This window comes from Balaenoptera acutorostrata, chromosome 5 (assembly GCF_949987535.1).
Source record: "Balaenoptera acutorostrata chromosome 5, mBalAcu1.1, whole genome shotgun sequence".
NCBI classification, from domain to species: Eukaryota; Metazoa; Chordata; class Mammalia; order Artiodactyla; family Balaenopteridae; genus Balaenoptera; species Balaenoptera acutorostrata.
Window position 1 is genome coordinate 82,325,699 of NC_080068.1, and position 21,082 is coordinate 82,346,780.

Genomic DNA, 21,082 nt, shown 5'->3' on the forward strand with positions numbered 1-21,082 from the left:
ATTTTCTACTCTGTTCTACTAATTTAGTTGATTATTTCTATAATAATCTCATACTTTTTTTTAATTAATTTTTTTGGAGTATAGTTGATTTACAATGTTGTGTTAGTTTCTGCTGTACAGCAAAGTGAATCAGTTACAACCTCATACTCTTGATTACAGTAACTTTATAGTATATTTTAACAATTGGTAAGGCAAAGTACTTATGATTATTTTATTTTTATAATGTTCTTATCTATATTTAAACATTTATTTTGTTCACATTTACTTTATGTTGATTTTATCCAATTCCCCATTTCCTTTTCTACCATAAATATTGAGACTCAATTATAATCATATTAAAATTCTATATTAATTTTGGGAGGATTGTCACTTGTCTTTCTGTCAAGAATAGGACAGGTCTTTCTATTTTCAATGTTTATGTTTTCTAGTAGTAAAGAATATCTGACATCAAAGATCCTGTTTGTTCTTTCTAATTAATTTAGACTTTTACATCATTTGGTTATGGACTATTTGTAAAAATTGATATATGTTTTGGAAGCCAGATGAAATGCTAAAATCTTTTTTATTGTCACCTACAATTCTTTCACATTTCATTCAGGACTTTTGCAATTTTTACATTATCAATTCTTGGATATATCATCAAACTACAGAAGATTTCCTGTATTGAAGTAGCTTTTTGGTATGTGATGTCGACTTGAAACTCATTTCTTCATCAAAAACATAAACACACACACACTCTTTTTTTTTTTCCTTTCTGGTAGATTTTAGATGTTAATTTTTTCCTTTAATAGTTTTTCTCCTTATTTAACCTCCTTGACTCTCTGCGATCCCATTTAGTTTGTAATATAGGAAATGTTAGTTGCAAGATAATTTTTTTCCCTAAAATTTCAACCTAAAGGGTATTGATCTTTTCAAATCCAAGAGTGGAGAATTCCACGCTGACTTAGAGGATCTGAGCTTTGTAGGTCATGTTGTCTTCCCACTCATATTTAGTTTTGTTCTAGCTCTCTGCATCTCCAGTCCAGGTTTACTTCTGGAGCTCATGGTTTTCACAGCAAACACAGCAGACCCAACTTCGCACATTTATCTTAATGCTGTAACTTCCAAAGAAACAGGCTATTGAAGGTAAACTTGATGCTAACCTTGTGCTCAGAATTCTTCCCCTTTGTTTATATCTAATCAAAATGGTGCTCCATTTACATTTAACATAAAGTCCACACTTCTTCCCAATGCTGTAACAGCCCTGCTTCTTTGTTTAGCAAGAAAACTATATTTGCTGGCCATTCTTCCTTGTCCAAGTAAGAAATAAATTTAATTTGTGTTTTTTTCAGATGGGTGTGAATTATGATTACTTTGAACAAAGCTAATAACCTCAAATACAGCCCTCCACTCTAAATCCCATGGACTTTTTGGAATTCTTAAACTTTATTAAACTTTGCAACAGTTTTCAGAACCATATTGTCTAAATATATTACTTTTTAATTGTCTTGAGCAAAATTTTTAAATGGGAAGAGTGCAATTTTAGTAAAATCTTTGGATTTTGTTCTCTCTTTCCCTATTCTCCTATTGACACATTTACTGCTCACACTGTCTCTATCGGCTCTGTTCACATCCTCAAATGTACCAAAATGTTTCAATAAAGTCTGCTGCTTTTCCCATAAGCTCAACTCCTCCACACTCCATGCTCTCCAAAATAAATCTATGTCCTGTGCTCTGCTCCAGTAAAGCTCTTGAAAGCAACACAAGATAATCTGACAAACATTCGAACCAGGACATATTAAACAAACAAGGATAAATACTAGAAATACCCTATGGAAATTAAAAGCTAAATGACTGACTCTGAATATCAAATAAAAAATTCATATACTTCTTCATGTTGAGTAAAATGTAGTTAATTGCACAGAGATCATTATTTGTGATGTGTGTGTGTGTGTGTGAAGAATCCTGTATAAAGTGGCTTAAAGCATATTTGTTTTGTTTAGTAAATTTAAATCTTCAAAAGAAAAGCTGTCTATCCCTTAAATATCATAATTATACAGTGGAAAGAGGAGAACTGGATCATTAAGTTATGAGTCAGCCATGGACACAGAGATTTTTTTCATTGCATTTATTGGGGAAGAGAATTCAGTCAACTCCTTGTGAGAGAGAGAGATATAATACAGCTCACTAAGACAAGCCATGAGTAGGGTGGGAGTACGTGGAATAGAAAAAGCTAGTACATCAAAATGCTAAGAAGAAAATTATACTCTTTTCTCTGTGTGGCTGGAAAGCATAAATAATGATTAAAGCATCATTAATTTCCTCCAAACATTAAGTGTTAAAAAGATATTAAACTTTGGAGGCAGTAAATGGTTTTCTTTGTTTCCTGTAGTTAAATCTATTTTGATGAGTTTGAGGAAGCCAATCTTTGACAGTGCATTTCCCAGTAAAGCAAAGTGGTAAATTGGAGAACTGGAATTACTATTAGAAAACTAGTGTTGAGATTCCAGCTCTGTTAATTACAGATTATGTGATCTTGAGTGTAGATAATTGCTCAGCGCTTCTATTTCCTCAGGCATAAAATAGTTAGGTTGCTGCTGCTACTGCTTACCTCACTATGTTGTTCAAAATTACATTAAATGAAGTATGACAACAGCCCTACCTCAATAGTGGTATCTTACAATTGCTATATTTATTGAAAATAGTATATGTGATGAAGACCTTTAGCACAACATTTACCATGTATGAAAGATTACTCTGAAAGCACAGAGCTTAAAAAGTACTGTGGTGGACAGATTTTAAGATGTCCTTCATGATCATTAACTCCTAATATCCACAGTCTTCTGTAATTCCCTCCCTGAAACATGGTGGGCAAGGTCTGTGACTTGCTTCTAACTGATGGGATATGACAAAGGTGATGGTATGTCACTTTCATAATTATTTTATGTCAAAGAAAACTCTGTCTAGCTAACAGACTCACTCTAGAATCTATGCCTCCATTGCTGGCTTCAAAGAAGCAAATTACCATGAATTCTCCAGCCTCAAGGTAGTGAACTTTGCCAACAACCTGACCCATCCCTACTTGAACCTTCAGATAAGTACCACTCCTGACCATCACCTTTGCTTGCAGCCTTGCAGGGAACTCAGTTAAACCATGCTCAGAATTCCTACCCTCAGGAACTGAGGGTGTAAATGTGTGTTATTTTAAGCCATTAAATTTGTGGGAATTTGTTATGCAGCATAGAAAACTAACATTGGGAGCACTTCTCTCCAATGGGCTAGAGAACATCTCTTAACAATTGTTTTAGTTGTGCTTTAGCTCTGTGTCAGTCGTGAACATTCACACTAAAGGAGTGGTATATTTATCTATTAGCTAGAAAATATACCAAAAAAATCAACAAAAGTAACTGAGTGCAGGCTCTTGGCTGGGGAGTTAAATAGGAAAAATTGATTTTAGTTTTGAGGGTATACTTTGTAGAATATAGACAGTAGCAGTAAAAGAAAATTCAGCAGTGTCTGGGAGTGGAAATGAGGGTCACTACTTATATTTCATAAGATGGACAACCAAAAGTAGGTCATGCTGGCATTCTTCTCCCTATGATTACAGTTTTAATAACTAGTAAAAAGTTATTTCACTATTGAGATATAATTCTTTATCTCCTCACCTAGATTAGTGACAGAAAGCTACAAGGGGCTATCAGGATTTTAAGTGATTTATAAATATTTGATTAAATCTAATACACAATTATCAAGCAGCTACTAACATTATAAACTACCACAATACATTAGGAGCTTAGAGATTACATGTTAATAACAGCTTAATGTCACCCCCTCGGTGAAGCTGTATGTGGCTATCCAATGCGATCTGTTCTCTATCAAGGACAATATTCTATGTTTTATTTGTATGGATTATATAAGCACTTTTCCATCATCACCTGAACTTTGACATTTTCTTATTAAAGTTTTATTTTTCTGCCCTTCATTCCCCATTATAAGAATGAAATCTCCATGAAAGAAGAGACCTAGTCTACCCGGCTCAAGTAGATGAATAAAGAAATAATCACACAGATAAATGGAGCATGGAATCTGCCCCAAAGTGAATTACAAATAGACAGGGACGGTGGTTTAAAGGATGGAGTGATTACAACCAGTGTTATTAGTGGGAAAAGCACTAAGGTTTTCTGACATTTTGGAAACACTGTCCACACTTCTCACACGTCCAGACCCTGTATGTTAACTAAGTTCTAGCATACATTCCAACTTTATACAAAAGTTTTATGAAGACACTTCCACTCCTCTCCTCACCTTTCCACTGATATGTTTCTTTTATTGTTTATTCTGCAAATATTTATGGGATGCCTTCTTTGTCCTAGGCATTGTTTTAGGTTCTGGAGACATATCAATAAGCATGGGGCAAAGACGTACTGCATGACACCACACAAATGAACATGTAACTGTGAACAGTGATGAACATTAAGAAAAAAAGATCCTAGGAGTTCACAACCTGGGAATAGGGGGAATTAAGTGACTCTTAGGCTAGGATGTCAAGAAAGACTTTTTTGATGAAATTGGGCATTTGAGCCAACATCTGAAGGATGAGCTGGAGTTAATGGAGGTAAAGGCTGGGAGCAGGATTTAATGGACATTCTGGGCAATGAGATCAGCACATCCAGAGGTTGGGATGTGGGTGTGAACTTGAAGAACTAAGAGGAAAGTTGGCATGGGGAGGGGATAAATAGCAGAAATATACTTTTCTGTCGTTTATCATGTCCTTTGTGCTTTCTGTGTTTCAATTAACACATTTTTCCTTACTCTGATATTAGAAATACTTCAGTGTTTTATTCTAAAAAAAGTTTCACACTTTTTTTTTTGAAACATATAGGTCATTTTACTCCTCCGAAATGGATTTTAAATCTGGCACGAAGAAGTAACTTTTTTTTTTTTTTATTAACTTGAGATGGAATTTATTCTAAGCTACACATTTCCAGGTGTCTTGAAGTCCTCCCCTCCCCAAAGCAAGGCAACGTGTTCTTTTTTGGTGATTACTGGATTCATAAAATTCAAAATCAGGGCACTTACTTACCCTCAGTCCTGGCTTTCCCAGATCAACTTTGCTCAGCCACAGCCTACACCAGGTGGTCCTTTGGGGCCACTACAATGCAGTCTGTTTTCTTGAGTCAAAGACAATGACAGTCTTCCAGCCAGGGTGGTGGTGGGTTTTTAAAAATTTTTTTTTGATAAGGGACACTAGTTTTTCCAGTGTCATTTATTGATGAGTACATCTTTTATCCTGATTTGCAATGCCATCTCTGACATATATGTACATATATATGTATATATATAAACATCTATATTTAGATATGTTTCTAGAGTTTCTGTTTAATTCCAATGGCCATTCCATTGTACACAATTGTTCTAAAACTACTTCTTATTTATTTAAGTTTAGACTGAATCTTGATATTTTGTTAGACAGATTTTCTCATTTATTCTTTTTCAAAATTGCCTTGACTGAGAAGATCTTCACAAGTACATTTAAGAATAATTTGTCTCTAGTAGTTTTGTCACTTAGGGACTGCATTGTTCATCTTCCTGTGGGCCCAGTGAGTCTGGAATTGGACTCCATCCTTAAAACAACAGCTTACTTTGCCATAAAAAGCTCTATTTAAATGATAAACAATTTATATTGCAGAGACAAAACATGTATGCTTTTAAAATACGTGGTGATTTTTAACAAAAATAACTTATACACTGATATACAAAGAAACCTCAATAATTACCAAAAACTATACATTTTAGAAGTCATATTCCTGATTAAAATTAAGAGGATAGGTTTAAGCATTTTGGATCTTTACTTTTTTATATAGATAACTGAATCAGAGCTTCATGTTATATAGATGATCTTTTTGTGATTTTGATGGGACAACTTTGAATTTATGGAGAAAAATAGACATTCTTATGATATTGAAAATTCCCCTATATATTATAAAAGCAATGTATCTCTACATTTCTCTGTTTATTTTTAAATCTTTCAATTACGTTTTGTATTATTCTCCATGGAAGGTCTTTATACATGTTTTGCTACTTTTATTCCTTAGTACTTCATATTTTTGGTTGATATATCTAAGAACATTTTACTGACTAATTATTTCTTGCTAATGTGTTAGGAATGCAGTTGAATTTTTTCGGTTCATCTTGTTCATTTAACTTGCTGAACACTTTTGTTCATTCTAATTAGGGTATATATAAGACTTCATTGATCAAATTTGCTGGGATTTTGTCTATTACAATAATCTTTTAATGTTTTGTTTTATACATTGTGGTACTTTGTTCTTACTTCTTATGATTTCAATTGCTAGTAAACTCTTTTTGTTCACTGACCTTCTTAATCTTCATATATGTATATATTTTTTCTTCATATATATATATCTTTAGTTCATTTTATCAATGGTCTATAACTTCAGGGTTTTTTAAAAATTTATTATTTGCTTTGAGTAACTTTTCTCTTTCTTTTGCTTCCAGTTGGTTTGCTTTCTTATGTCTTTTCTAAACACTATTCAACTGAATTTTGGTTTTTGTTCAGCTTAATAATCGTGCAGTGATTTTTCACACATTTGTATTTGGTTTGTTTTAAAAATCTGATTGGGTTGACCATTTTACATTTATTATTCTTTTTATTACTATTATTATTATTATTACAGATTTTGCTTTATCTTAATTTCATTGGATTTTTGGAAATATTTTAAGTTCAAATTTATTTTTATTTTCTGGATTGAATGTGATGCATCCAACTTTCGTCAGTTTTGTGTGCATTTGTTGTGTGTGTGTGGTTAGCCTTAGAATTTTAACTTTACACTTGGCCTAAAAAAATTTAAACTAACTAAAATTTATATCCTGAAGTTTTTATAAAGCAACATAGATTTTTTTTTTTAATTATTTATTTATTTATTTTTGGCTGTGTTGGGTCTTCGTTTCTGTACGAGGGCTTTCTCCAGTTGCGGCAAGTGGGGGCCACTCTTCATCGCGGTGCGCGGGCCTCTCACTATCGCGGCCTCTCTTGTTGCGGAGCACAGGATCCAGACGCGCAGGCTCAGTAGTTGTGGCTCAGGGGCCTAGTTGCTCCGCGGCATGTGGGATCTTCCCAGATCAGGGCTCGAACCCGTGTCCCCTGCATTGGCAGGCAGATTCTCAACCACTGCGCCACCAGGGAAGCCCCATAGATGGTTTTTAATCGTTACCTCCTGTGCAGAGCTGCATTGTGAAAGGGCAATGGTGGCTCTGAATCCATGAGCTGGAGGATACCTCAACTTGACCTGAATAAGTTTCTCTAGGGTAAACTTGGGCTCTGATGATATGGCCATGTTCTTGATTTTTTAAAGGCAGTAATTTTGAGAGCACAGACAATGGTCATGCATGGCAGTGAGGGATGACCTATCCTTCTTCACTCCTTGAATGACCTGAACAGATTCTACTGCATTAGGTCCAATACAGACCAGAGGTGCAGCAGCAGCCAGATGTCCTGACTCCAGTGTTGTATTTTAGCACCATAACAGTGGCAAATGGAAGATCTTCCTCAGATTGGAATTGATAAAAGAGTTGGCCATCACTAATGGGTCATTGTCCAGGCACAAAGTGAGAGCTGCCAGAAATCACTCTCAGTATAAATAACTATCAAAAAAATAGGCATTTTTGCTAGTTGAATCAGGATGGCAGAGTGGGAAACTTAATCCATTTTAATTAGAAAATTCCAAGGTTATTTCTTACTACAAGATGATAAAGTGAGACAAACTGCTGCACGCTTCCTTGTCTCCTATAAGAAATCTCAAATACTGGCCTAGCATTTTCAAAACTGGTGACTAACAATCTAACTGAAGGTTACTCTTTATTGGGCTCCATTCTCAAATAGCTTAAATGCCTTTCCTCTTGACCCTCACTACTCTAATCATTACTATTGGCATTAAAGTTTTATACCAGACTAGATTCTTGCAATACAGTCTGGTGTGTTCTTTGATACTCTTTTTCTGTGCCATATCATCATGCAGATTTGCTTCCTTGAATTTCCTTTTACTGTCTTTTGATGTTCCTTATGAAAATATTTTTCTTCCTCGGCCATGCCATAAATCTAAAATTATTACTCCCTCTGTTATTGTTTAATGTTTAACACTAATAAAAATGCTACTTAACATTTACACAAAAGTTCATATTTTTAAAGTGCTTTATAAAGACTATTACTCAGGTGTTTTTTAATTAGAGTATTTTTAGAGGCAATTTATATGAATATTCAGATGTTATGAACGTGAAGCTAAAGCCCTGCTCCTGTGATGATTTGGAATTTAGATATGTAATACACAGAAATAGGAAAGTGCTGATCTGGCAATCACAAATAAAAAAGAAGGATTTATAGTACTTTATTGAAGTCAGTAAAATGCTCATATCTATAATTTACTTATTTATTTATAATTTGGATAGATTATTTTTATAGAGGACAATGTCTCTAAAATAGGTTTTTAAACCACTTGAGTCTCTCCTTATTAATATAACATTCATTAAACTGAGACTTTTTTTTAAAATTGAGAGCAAGCTTCAGTTTGATTTAAAGCCAGAATTTGTTACTTAAGGTTTCAGGCTGTTGTTGTGTTTTAGCTTAGTTCATTATGGGTGTGTTTTAATTTAAATTACTCTGGTAGAGAAAATGTTCTATTGTCCTATTCAGATATTCTTAGGTATTCTGAAAATAAAATTCATTGCCTTACACAATGCACTCCAATTCTCATCAATAAATGCAAAGAATATGTTTGAGCTGTTAATAATTCTATCTTTGGTTTTGCCATCACAGCTCTCAAGAATTAGTAATCCTATGCATCTTCCGAAAGCTTTTGTACCACAAGAGAATTTCTGTATAGGGAATAAATATAAAGTAAAATTATTTCTTCATGCCTGTACTGAGAGTAGGGATGATGTCTCATTATTCTTTGATTCCCTGATGATTAAATAGTCATTGGCATATATTAGGTACTCAGTAAATGTCTGTGGGCTGCTAGTTACTGATCATATGTAGAGGAACATCATTTCAAACAATACTAATAGCTTGTGTGGGAGAATTCTGCTGAGGCCAATGCTGATTTCATGGATTTATTGGCTGTGCATCACTTGGAACCGTGCAGAAGCTTTCCATCCCACTCAACATTAAACTTAAGTTGCAGACCACAGCCTGCGTAACTTTCTCTCATCCTATGTGGTACCATTCCTTGTCCTCCTTATCACACAGGACTTTGTTTTATTCTTTGACTCATTTTGTTTCCTTCATAGAGCTGTCTTCATTTCCATAGACTGTATCACGGTTGTTTACTTCTTGTCATCCAGATCTCATCTTGAACATAACCTCCCAAGAGAGGACTTCCTGACCATTCAAGTCCCACAACTCTCCATCATGTTATTGTAATGTGTGATGGTTAATTTTATGTGTCAACCTGGCTGGGCCATGGGATGACTAGATATTTGGTTAAATATTATTCTAGGTGTTTCTGTGAGGGTGTTTTTGAAAGATTAACATTTAAATTGGAGAACTTTGAGTAAAGCAGTTTATCTTCCATAACGTGGGTGGGCCTTGTCCAATCAGCTTTTTTTAAAAAGGCTGACATTTCCCTACCCCAGCAAGAGGAATTCTCCAGTGGATGTCTTTTAGACTTGAACTGAAACATCAGCTCTTCCTAGTTCTTTAGCCTGATGGTCTTTGACCTGGAACTGAAGCACTGGCTCCTCCTGAGTCTCTAGGCTGCCAGCCCACCCTGCATATTTTGGACTTGCCAGCCTCCGTCATTGCATGAGCCAGTTCCTTACAATAAATCTCTTTATCTATCTATCTATCCATCCATCTATTGATTTAATCTATCTGTTTAATCTATCTATATATCTAATCTAACTATCTATCATCTATCCATCTAATTTATCATCTATCTTACTGGTTTCTGTGAAGAACACTGATTAATGCAGTGTATTTGCTTATTATATTTTCCTTCCCCATTAGAGGTATGTTTGATGAGAACTGTGACCTTACTTTCCTTGTTCTTGGCTATATCCCCAGGGCCTAGAATGGTCTTACCATGAATAATTTATTACTATATATAGTAATAAACTATTGTTGAATGTTATAACCAATGACTTAATCCATAGATACCAATTTGTAAGGACACTTAAAAGAATAAATAATAGTTGGGTGCTTCTGATTATCATGTATTCTCTGGTGTGAGCTATAAAAATATATGAATACATATGAATATATACACATAATATAATTACAAACAAATCTATTAAATAAAAATATATATTTTGAAATAATTGTGCATTTTAATTACTTTGTTACATTATTATAGTAGCCAAAAGAGCTATCACTTATTGCATGACAGACAATTTATACTTGATGTGACTTATTAGATTATTAATATTAGATATCTATATATCTATATTTAATAATACAAGAATACAAATGATTAGGCTTTATCATTCTCATTTACTTCTCTTTACCTCACTTTCCTCATATGTAAAAATAATAACAGTGCCTATGGCACAGAAGTTTTATAAAAATTAAATGAGTTAGAACAGTGCTTGCAGATTATATTAACTATTATTGTTGTTACTATAATTGGCATTGACAAATGCACACTGTCTTATAGGTTAATGTAAGATTTCATTAATTATATTAATGGAATAAAAGCAACTAAAGTGGAAATTATGTTTTTTAATGAAATTATAATATTTTCAGGTAACATAAGGAATTCCTTTTTGACATTATTCTATTTTATTATATCATATTCCTGTGAGCTATACTAAATAATTGCTTTTATTTCTTCCTCTTCACACCTTTCAAATATTTATAAAGTTTTTTTCTTGCTAAGTTATACATATTTAGCTCCTCTAATTTTTTCACTTAAGACATTGTGTTGACTTCTTTAGTTATTTAAATTTCTCTGTTCTGGATGTTCTCCAAATTTCTTAAGTTATTTGGAAAAGATAAGCTAAAAATACATATTATGAACATTTTAAATATATAATCTCAACCAAAATGATTTCAAAATAATATTTTTGGACATCCAGTGAAAATATGTTCATTACGTTCTTTTCTGAAGTGCATGATGTGTTTTGGTCACATTGGATCTTATTCATTTCTCTAAATATGTCAGTACTAAACTAGTATATACAAAAACACACACACAGAGACATACATCTACATTTACACAGTTGAAAACACAAACACACAGAGGTGCATATGAATTATTTCTATGATTAGATTGGCAAAGGTTTCTGATAAAGAATTTCTTTTGACCCTTAATAGGAAGTCACAATTATCCCCAGTTTCCAAATATAAATACTAAGAGGTCAAATCATGGGCCTTGAGAAAAGTCTTATTTACACTTTCTTTTGCTTTAAGCTAGTGGATTTATTGCTACAAATTCTTTAGAGAAAATGAAAGAGACCTTGCATTTGCATCAGTTTTAGGCTCTGTTGTCTATATTTGCATGCCCCTAACCTTAGAACTCAGCTCTCAAAACATTTCCATGGGGACTTAAAAAATGCAGCAAACTTGCTAGAAGTAATAATGAATTCAGTAAAAAGAATTACCATGGCTCCTTTACTGCTACATCATCAGTCAAGCTTCAGTGGAATGTTTTCTAGCTGAGTACCCAACATTGAAGCAAATCGGTCTAATGACTTCCTTCTGGGTTACATAGGATTGAAGGAATGACCCTCTGTCTAAGCAGAATGAATATCTATATGACAAAGTTAAACATGGGGTTATCACACAATCTCAATTTTCTCCAGAACCACACACCATTCCTTCGTCTCTAAAGAGGGTCTGTTTAGTTTTTCCCATTTGAAGAAAACCTGTCTGATACCCATATGTGTATGTTGTTTAAGTGCCTCATAGTCTGTCTGTGGAAACCCTAGAAGCTGTAATCGTGACTCCCAAGGTAATAAAAAGCATTCTGGGGCCTGGCAGCCAGACATCCCAGGACCTGGCTCTGCCCACAGATGGAAAGATACACCGTGCTCATGAATTGAAATAATTTATATTGTTAAAATGACCATACTACCCAAGGCAATGTATAGATTCAATGCAATTCCTCTCAAAATACCAATGACATTTTTCACAGAACCAGAACTAATAATTCTAAAATTTGTATGGAAACACAAAAGATGAATAACCAATCAATCTTAAGAAAGAACAAGGCAGGGGGTATAATGCTCCCTGATTTCAAATTGTACTACAAAGCTACAGTAATCAAAGCAATATGGTACTGGCACAAAAACAGACACTAGATCAATGGAACAGAATAGAGAGCCCAGAAATAAACTCGTGCTTAAATGGTCAATTAATCTATGACAAAGGAGGCTAGAAAATAAAATGGGGAAAATACAGCATCTTCAGTAAATGATGTTGGGAAAACCAGACAGCTACATCAAAAAGAATCAAACTGGACTAATTTCTCATGCCATGTACAAAAGAAAACTAAAATGAATTAAATATTTAAGTGTAAGACCTGAAGCCATAAAACTCCTAGGAAAAAACCATAGAAACACAGGCAGTATGCTCTTTGGCATTGGTCTTAGCAATATTTTTTTTGGATCTGTCTCCTCAGGCAAGGGAAATAAAAGCAAAAATAAACAAATGGAACTATGTCAAACTAAAAAGCTTTTGCACAGCAAATGAAACTATCAACAACAACAAAAAAGTCTGCCTACTGAATGGGAGAAGATATTTGCAAATGATATATCTGATGAAGGGTTAATATCATAAATATACAAAGAAATCATACAACTCAACATTTTGAAAAAACAAACCTGATTAAGCAATAGGCAGAGGACTTGAATAGACATTTTTACAAAGAAGACATACAAACCCTGAAAAGATGCTCAACATCACTAATCATCAGGGAAATGCAAATCAAAACCACAATGATATATCCCCTCACACCTGTCAGCATGACTCTTGTCAAAAAGACAACAAATAACAAGTGTTGGCCAGGATGTGGAGAAAGAGAACCCTAGTACAATGTTGGTGGGAATGTAATAATAATAAATTGGTAGAGCCACTATGGAAAAGAGTATGGAAGTTCCTTAAAAAATTAAAAGTCAAACCACCATAAGATCCAGCTATTCCATCTATGTATTTTAATAAAGAAAAAAAAAACATTAATTCAATAAGACATAACACCTCATATTCATTGCAACATTATTTATGACAGCTAAGATATGGAAGCAGGTAAGTGCCCATTGATAGCTGAATACGTAAAGAAGATGTGAGCTATATATATATATATATATATATATATATATATATATATACTCACACACACACACACACACACACACACACATACACAATGGAATATTAGCCATAAAAAAGAATGAAATCTTGCCATTTGCAAAAACATGGATGGACCTATAGGGTATTATGCTAAGTGAAATAAATCAGACAGAGAAAGAAAAATACTTCATGATTTTACTTATTTGTGAATCTAAAAAACAAAACAAATGAACAGTCATAACAAAACAGAAACAGAATCATGTATACAGAGAACAAGCTAGTGGTTGCCAGAAGGGAGGTTGGGGGAATGAGTGAAGTAGGTTAAAAAGATTAAGAGGTACAAACTTCCAGTTATAAAATGAATGTCACTGGGATGTAATGTATAGCTTAGGGAATATAATTAATAATGTAATAATTTTGTATGGAGACACAGATGGTAACTAGACTCATAGTGATGATCATTTTGTAATGAGCAGTTTCATAGTCTTGATGTGAAAATTAAATGAAATAATTGAGATACATTCAATCATAAATTGGTAATGTGTCCATTGTAATGGCAATGTTAGTGTTTCTCATACATTTTCTTCATGCTAAATGCATACCTAATACTGTAGGAATGTGTTTTTATTTATTTATTTATTTATTTATTTATTTATTTATTTATTTATTTATTTATTTATGGCTGTGTTGGGTCTTCGTTTCTGTGCGAGGGCTTTCTCTAGTTGCGGCAAGTGGGGGCCACTCTTCATCACGGTGCGCGGGCCTCTCACTATCGTGGCCTCTCTTGTTGCGGAGCACAGGCTCCAGACGCGCAGGCTCAGCAATTGTGGCTCACGGGCCAAGTCGCTCCACGGCATGTGGGATCCTCCCAGACCAGGGCTCGAACCCGTGTCCCCTGCATTAACAGGCAGATTCTCAACCACTGCGCCACCAGGGAAGCCCAGGAATGTGTTTTTTTAAGCACCATTTTTACCTTCTAAATGATCTGACATTTCCTCATTTTCTCATTATATGCATATCACTTCTATTTTTGTTTCACCACTTTTAATTAATCAATCATTTCTATTTATGAAGATTTCTCCACATCCCCTAGTCTTTTGATATCAGTCTAACACTCCCAGCATTTGTCAAAATAATTAGAAATGTTTAATGAGTTTACAAGATAATTATCTTAATTCCATATGCTAACTGCCATGGAGTTCAGTTGATATGCTTTCTTCTGAGTATTCTTTTATCTTTGTGCAAAGCTTTAGATCTTTTGAGAAGCCTTTCACTAGCTGGTGGCATTAACTCTAAAAGTTTCAGCTTAAAAATGAAAATCTATATTTAATCATTATTTTTGTTTCTAGTACTTAAAGCAATATCTTTATATTTTTTAAATTGCAGATTACTCTAGTTATATGGAGAAAAGGTAAAATTACTGTATTAAATAATTTTTTTCTTCATTTGTTTTCTATAAATCAGCATTCTCTTATTTGTACAAATAAAATATGCTTGATTTTTCCATCTTATACTTAGTATATATTTGGCACCTTTAGCAGGTCACTATTTATTCAACAAATACTGGATTTTAATTGCCCTTTTACTGTGTTACCCTAAATGCATTAGCTAATTACTCAATTTTTAAACTTTTCTGATTCTTCTCCTCATAATAATTATATGCCCCTTTTGAAGAGAAAATCAAGCAAGTTTACAAGAGAAGAAATGTTTGCTTCTCACCCTGGGAAATTTCCGATCTTGAACAACCTTACTTCCTACCCCTCTGGTTGAATAAATTAAGTTGGCATCCAAATCTAGTTGTTCCTTGTAAACTAAGAAATATAGACCATAAATGTGACTGAGTACCAGGTATTAGAGTAACCACACTTTTCTCCAAAACCTGGAAGTAAATCAACAAATATTTAGGCAGAAAAATCCTCTGATACTATAAGAGTTGACCTATTCTGTTTCTTGCCGTGCATGTAGATTAAGGGAAAAAGGAATTCTTTATATAAATTCATTTCCTTGGTAAAATGAAACTGGTGGAAAATAGTTTCTAGTGGAATGAATGGATGAAGAATTAAATGCCTATGGACATTATCATTGTGTCCATTTGCTTCTTACCTTTGAGTCAAATAATTATTAACAGTGAATTTGTGAGATCACAGCATTAAACAGACACTATATTTTAGATATTGACCAAATGGCCATTTGCTTCTGTGATGTCAATTTCAAGGTGATTTTTATTTTATCTAGATATGTCTATTGAAAAACCAAGAGCAGGTTTGACACAGCTCCATGTTTCTACATTACTTATTGTCGAGAATTAGTTGAAACTTGTTAGTTAAAGCACAACTACTAAAGATTTTTGGATTTTGTTGTTGTTGTTTTCTTTTTTGTTTGTTTGTTTGCTTGTTGGGTAGTGATAAAGTTAATTCATATATCAGGATCCACAAAATGGAGGACACCACCTTGGTCCAGCCCACATCACAAATCTAAGTCAGCCTTAAACTTAAGTCAGACTGAACTTACTGAAATGCCTGTCAAGGAAATCTAACTGTCTATCAATCACAATCCTCCAACTCAGCTTTAGCTAGCTCACCTTACCCCAGGAAATAGAACCTGCTATTCCTATAAGGACATTCCAGACCTTCTAGCCAACCATCGCCTATTTTCATGTTGCCTCTAACGCTCTTTAAAACTCGCTTTTGCCCAAAATTCCTTATACAGAGTGCTCCACTGCTTGTGAGGCACTGTACTCCTCCAATTCGTGGATTGTTTTCCCTTGAATAATGAACATAAAACTTCTCACTAAATCATTTTAGTTTTGTCACTTGACAGTTTGTGATGGTAAAGTCTATAATCAGTGGTAGGTGACAGTTAGCTATTCTTTAGAAAGTTCACTACCAGATTGTGATGAAAGTCCTAAACCAAATTAAATTGCACAGATGTACACTTCTTAGCAAGCAGGCACTAAACAGTGGCACAGCCTGTTCTGTGAGCTCAAAGAAATGTATCTTTTAGTCTTTTTGGTGCTATAATTCCACCTTGCATAAAAGGGTCCTCTTAAGCAAATGCAATAATATCCTAACACAACATTTGTCTAATCATCTAAAAAACTAGATTGATTCTAAATCAATCAAGAATCTTCAGAACCAATGATGGAACAGAGCATCTGCTGTTATAGATATATAGGTATATAAGTCTGCTCCTCTAGGTGTAGGATGAAGAATCAGATAAAAGTTTTACATTTGGTTAGGAAAATCTCTGACATATTTAATCCACCCACTTAAAAATATAAATATAAATATATATATATTTCACCAAGGAGAGTCTTTTGAAGCATCCATTCTGCTCATAAACAAGATACTAATTTCACTCATGAAAACCCATTTCGAATGCTTATTTTGCTAATTAACATTTCTGGCATTGTTCAAGATAAGAAGAACTGAAGTTGTAGAGACTGACTCTAGAGTGGCCTTTCTGATTAAATGATAGAAGACCACCCTTGGAGTGTGACTTACTGATTAGAAACTGACTGTCCCTGGAGTACAGCTTAAACTACCCAACACCTACACAATATCACACCTTCTATATAGAAGTTATTTTAAAATAATTTACAAACATGATAACGTTGATCTTCTCTGAACAGGATCAGAAAGTACCATTCTTTTTTCATGCCAATCAACCACAATGTGTGGCATGGGGCCAGTGTTGAAGAGGGATAGATTAAATTGAATTTTGTGGGGACAGGAATAAATGAGAAAGATGAGGAATTAGCCATGAATGACTCATCCTATCAATTTTGCTCCTGATATATGTGGGATTTGGCTCAATCTCCTTGAAAACACTCTGTGTTTGACCAGTCTATCATTCTTAACAATTCAATGTTTTTTTTTTTAATCAAAAGGTATGCAGATTATTTAATAACCTAAACATTTTAAAGTTTGTTTTGAATATTCAAAAATATTTATTATAGAATTTTTACCATTTTACATCTTTGTATGAGATGTATAATGATGTGACACTAGGGGCATTGAACATAAATTTAAGGCAATCATATTGCTAAAACCAAAACAGTAATTGCTATTTAATAGATATATTTCATTATAGGAAATTATGATAGCTTTTCCTAATTCTACTGGATTTTAGTATTTTCTTCCCATGCAATCTGTATGTATCTCATCTCTAGTTTTCATACCATTTTATTTGTAATTCATTTTACTCTTTAGATAATTGTTTTTCATATTTCATATTTTAAATCATTCTATTATACTTACTATAGGTGAACATTGCCTCTTCCAAATTTATTTTCTTTTGCAAAGTGTTCTTTTAAATTTTATATGAGTAGAAACTGATAGATAATTTACAGATGCATTTTTCTTAGTCTGTAATATAACTTTTTAACTTTGGAAACAATGAATGTGATTTAGACTGTAAGATTTTTATAAGAATAAATAAACTTTTTCGAAGAGCTATATAAAGTGATTTGTGCATGCAAAAAATGTTCTGGAAAAAATACAGTAGTCTAACTTTCAGTTTGAGATTACTATGATAGCATCTTTATTTTATAGAAAAAATTAGAATATATGAGTGTTCTAGATTTCTCAAAAGTGGAAGGAGTGTGTGTTTTTGTATGTAAAAAGTGCATACAAATAATTATAACCAAGAATTAAAGAGCTTTCTTTTTCTTTAACTATTTATTTTATTCATTCATTTTTGGCTGTGTTGGGTCTTCGTTGCTGCGTGCGGGCTTTTCTCTAGTGGCGGCAAGTGGGAGCTACTCTTCTTGCGGTGCGTGGGCTTCTTATTGCAGTGGCTTCTCTTGTTGCGGAGCACAAGGCTCTAGGCGCGCAGGTTTAGCTGCTCTGTGGCATGTGGGATCTTCCCAGACCAGGGCTCAAACCCATGTCCCCTGCATTGGCAGGCAGACCCTTAACCACTGAGCCACCAGGGAAGCCCAAGAGTTTTCTTAATAGCCAATAATGAAGTAAATTGTACAAAGCTGTCTGGCAATAAAACAAATACCAATTTCAAGTGAACATTTTATATTTTAACCTTAATTTTAAACTTGTTAACTACTAACAAGCAAGGACCTAATAGTGTTGTAAAAATAGCTATATTTCTGTTTGAAAAGATACATTGTTGTAGAACCCAAGTTCATGTGCCTGATGCACAGTGAGGTCAAATAAACCAAAACATCAGAGTTTGGGGTAGAGAAAGGTTTACTGCAAGGGCCAGGCAAGGAGAACTGGTGGCTCATGCTCAAAAAAGTCTTAACTCTCCAATGGGTTTCAGGGAAGAGTTTCTATAGGCAAAATGTGGGGGGAGGTCTGCAGGGTGTGTGACCTTCCTCTGGTTGGTTGGTGGTGAGGTAACAGGGTGGTATTCCAGGAATCTCAATCATAAACCATCTGGTTCCAACCAGTCTGGGGATCACATGCTTGTGTTCACTGAAGTTATCATCCTCTGCCTGGGTGGAGGCTTTAGTTCCTGTAGAACTCAGATTGTTATGTATCAGATTGTTATTTATATCCCGTGAGGAGGAACAAAGACCTGCCCCATTGCTGCACTATTTTCTTTTCTTTTTTTTTTGACAGTGAAGTGTTAGGTTGTTTTTTTTAATTTTTAAATTTTAAAATTTTTCTGTGGGTTCATATTTTATTTATTTATTTTTAATTGAAGTATAGTGATTTACAGCGTTGTGTTAGTTTCAGGTGTACAGCAGCAATATGATACTTTTAGAAATATGTTGATTATTCTCTTCAAACATCTGGTTTGATACTAAAGGAATTATAGTTTGCATTCTTGCTCTTTAAAAAATTTAATTCAGCAAAGAATTCACAAATCTATTTATCTAGGTTCATTGTAGCCACATTTAATATAGCAAACATTTTGAAAAAAATAACAACAACAACACAAATGTTCATGGGAAGGATAGTAGATAACTAATGATATGAGTACAGAATAAATATTATTATAAAACTGTTAAAATGAATGTACCAAAATGACACATAATAATAAGGATGAATCTTAGTAATAAAATATTAACTGAAAAAGTAAATTAAAATGATCATGTAGAACATCAGTACATTTTTATAAAACTAAAAACATTTAAGATATATATATGTGCATATACATTTAATAGTCCCATATATGTATTCTATATTATATACATATCTTTTTTAGTAATGCATATAAATGTAATTTGAGATTGATTATGTGATGATGAATGTGGAAACCAGGATGATTTTTTATTGATTTGGAGAGGGACAGGAGGTTTGATTGATAGGAGGAGGGAAACCACATGGTTGAATGTGGTTTGTCAAGATCTTAGATTTTCTTTTGGGTGGAGGGCCAAGGTTGTCCATTGCAGTATTAAAAACAACTAATTAATAACTAACTAAATAAGTAAAAAGAAGTGAACTGTTCATGGACTAATTATCAATGAGAATATATCTTGAATCAAACTCTCTGGAGTTTTCTTAGATTCTAGTTTTATTACTAGCTCTTTTTGCTAGTTTGTCTTTCTTTTTCAGGCTTTTCAGTTTTCAGCTCTTCAGACAGTTTTTGGCCTGTCTTCTATATATCCCTTTCTTTTTGATCTTTTAAAATTCTATCTTTATTTGATTTCTTTTGACCATTTTTATTTTGTTAAGGAGAGAAAATTTTTACCTTCATCCCTTCTCAATTCTTTGTCTTAATAATTAAATTGACATAAGATGGATTAACAGGAGAAAAATCCCCACAAATTTAATTTTGCACATCTGGGAAATCATAGAAATATGGGACTAAAAGAAGTGACCTAAGCAGAAAGCTTTTATACCTTTTCAACAAAGAAATAATTATTTGCGAAGAATTGATAAAGGGTTTTGGTCTTGTGGTGCCAATCACTGGAGAAGTAACGAAATTTGTTTACACAGCCTTCTTGGCATGAATTCTCTATCTCTGTGGTAAGGATGCATTCTACCCTCCAAGCACAGCGAGGGTACCCTTCACATGGGAATTTATTTCCTGTTTTCAGGGGGACAAAGGACAGTCAGAGTGTCCTTCTCATACCAGTTGTTTCTTAAGTAACTTTAATTCAAAATAGTCAATGTGCCAAAGTGGCATATTTTGAGATGGCCTGCCCTAAATCCTATCAATTCCTTCCTCTGAAATTTCTCTGTAAGTTTCACATATTAAAAACTGAGCTGATGGCTGTACAGAGGAGAATCAGGTTAGCAGCTGAATGGCAAGAGATCTGCAAAGGGGGAAAAGAACCTAGATTAGAATGAGAATGAACAAACAGAAAAGAATAAATCAAAGAACATGCCCCTATAACTTATTAAACCTGCCTCCCAATCCTGGGAATAGATCAGTCCAGTAAAATGGCTGTGCCTCATTTATGTGATGGGAATTGTTGATCCTTTCTTTTACTAGATATAAGTTAAACACTATTTGTCCTGTTTGATTTATATATAAGCAGCATTTTTCCCCCAGTGATTACACAAATTCCTCTTTGCTGGGCAGTCAGGGTCCCTAGGGCATGATGATTTTGGAGTACAACAGAAGCTGGATTAGTTCCAAAGTTCACATAGTGGTATTGAACTCTTGTTCTATCGCCATGAAATGATTTAAGATTGCCCTTTACAATTTATAAATTGTAAAGTTTGGGAATAAGGTCCTCAACATTGAAAAGAACTTATTAGAATTGTGTTCACAAACAGATTTTCTATGATTTCTTGTCCAACATGTTTGTACAACATGACTTTACAAACAAAGGAGCCCAAGTTTGTAATTTGGCTGGCATTTAAGGTAGAATATCTGGTGACAGAAGGA